Source organism: Beta vulgaris, chromosome 5 (genome assembly GCF_026745355.1).
Source record: "Beta vulgaris subsp. vulgaris cultivar EL10 chromosome 5, EL10.2, whole genome shotgun sequence".
Lineage (NCBI taxonomy): Eukaryota > Viridiplantae > Streptophyta > Magnoliopsida > Caryophyllales > Amaranthaceae > Beta > Beta vulgaris.
Genome location: NC_079206.1, coordinates 41653476 through 41655758, shown reverse-complemented (window position 1 = coordinate 41655758; position 2283 = coordinate 41653476). Strand labels below are relative to the sequence as shown.

The window sequence follows — 2283 nt, the reverse complement described above, 5'->3', positions numbered from 1 at the left end:
ATTGTTTCCACCCTCTTTTCTATCAAAAACACTAGGAGCGAGGAAGTGCGTTATGATGTAGTGGGGTTTGTGAATAATATACTTGAGTCTTGTGTCATCCCTAAGAACCTGAATAGAACCCTAATAAGCCTAATCCATAAGATTGAGGACCCTAAATCCATCAAACAATTTAGGCCCATCAACCTCTATAACACCACATATAAAATTGTCACCAAAGTCCTAGTTCAAAAATTTAGGACCCTCTTGAATGATATTATCTCTCCAAACCAGAGTAGCTTTCTCCCTGGGGGAGGGATTGAAAATAATTATATTGTTGCTTCAGAGATTCTGTACTATATGAAGGGTAGAAAGGGAAATAAAGGTTGTATGGCCATTAAAATTGACTTAGAAAAGGCTTATGATAGATTAGAGTGAGACTTTATCCACAATACTCTAGTTAGGCATAACCTTGACAAAGCACTTGCAAGTTAATCATGAGTTGTGTCACCACTATGCTTTGTTGTGTTAGTCAATGGAAAACCCACCGACCCATTTCCCTTATCTAGAGGAATCAGACAGGGTGAAAACCCCCCCCCCCCTCTCTCCATACATTTTCATCCTCTTCATGGAGCACCTCGCATCCATTATCAATGAGCACTAGTAGAAAAAGGTCAATTTGCGTCGCCCCATTTGCGTCGCACAAACACGGAAACGACGCAAAAATACTATTTGCGTCGCATGTAACAATGAATCGACGCACAAGACGAACGATGTGCGTCGTATGTAACTAACGTGCGATGCAAATCATCTATGTGCGTCGCACTATGGGCTTCATGCGACGCACATAACAAAGTCATCTGCGTCGGAGCCCTTGGCCCATCCGACGCAGATCAGCCCAAAAGCCCCAACGTAACCCCTTGCGCGACTCTTAAACTTCTCTCACCAGTTTTAAGAAGTTTGTCCTACATTCTCTCAAACCCTAAATTTCTATCAATGCGGCGTCTCTCTCCTCACACTAGAAAGACGCCCTTATTCTCTCAAACCCTAACTTCCCTCTCATCTACCTTCATCTCTCTCTCTCTCTCTCACCCACCTTACCTTCATCGATCTCTCTCACCTTACCTTCACCGTATTTTCGTGTTTTCGGATCTCCGGCAAGTCGACGAGTTCTTCAAACGACGAGCAAGAACTTAAACGACGGTCTTCTTGTTCCTCAAAACTCAATCAACTTAAATATATGGCGACGAAATTCTCTGAAGATGAACTAAGCACAAAATTACAACAACTTCTTCCTCCTCGAAATCGGCCGTTTCATCGATCAAATCCCTCGAAACCTACACTTCTTCGTCTCCTGAAATCCGCAAACGTTTCATTCGTTTACATCTTCTTCATTGTTTCATTCGTTTACAGATCTGCCAAATGCAATCGAACTCAAACGCAATCGAAGGTAAGAGGATGGTATCTGATTTTTTGTTTATTTTTATGGCATTCCCCTCAATTCGTTTCATTCGTTTCATTTGTTTACATCTTTTTCTTTATTTTTTTATATCTGATTTTTTTTTTTTATGGCATTTACCTTCTCTCGTTTTCAGATCTGAAATTTTCAGTAAGAGGATGGTATCTTCTCGAAATCTTGTTGTTGCGTTTGTGGTGAAGATCTTGATTGTTATGAAATTACAAGAAATTCTCGAAGATCTGGATTGTGTTTGAGTATTTTTATTTTTATTTTTAATTTTATCTCTTGTTATATAAAAAGGCGGTTGTAGATAAATTTTTAGTTTGTAATTTTATCTTTTGGTTAGGGTTAGAATTTCTTATTTTTTTGTATGTTTTAGTTATAGATTTGATGTTAGTGATAATGGTGATATTTTTTTCTTCTTGAAATTATGTAAAACTGCGCACTGTTGATGTTAGTCCATTGCCTTTGTAGTTTGTAATTTTATCTTCTCCATTTTTGTATGTTCTTCATTTCCTTTTTTTTTTACTGATTCGTTATTGCTGATTCGTTATTGCTGATTCATGATAGAATTTGTGTAGAATTTCCTGCATTCGATAGTTTTTTTAATAAAAAAAAAAATTTTTTTTTTAAAAAAAATGCAATTTGCGTCGCACGTAGCCCAAGGTGCGACGCAAATCATTCATCTGCGTCGCACCCTAGGCGATGTGCGACGCAGATTACCCTTTGAAGTGGGTTCGGGAGATCCATCTGCGTCGCACCGTATAAATGTGCGACGCAAATAGCTTAACCATTTGCGTCGTTTCCACATACGACGCAGATCAATTCTGGGTCATTTGCGTCGAGGC

At 38.9% G+C, this 2283-nt stretch overlaps 1 long non-coding RNA gene across 1 annotated transcript; it reads left to right on the top strand.

Annotated features, from left to right (window-relative positions):
• Positions 1-969: 969 nt before the first annotated feature.
• Positions 970-1930, top strand: LOC125497485 (uncharacterized). Its single transcript, XR_007274278.2, has 2 exons — positions 970-1426; positions 1572-1930. It is a non-coding gene; the product is annotated as an uncharacterized LOC125497485 (long non-coding RNA).
• Positions 1931-2283: the final 353 nt, after the last annotated feature.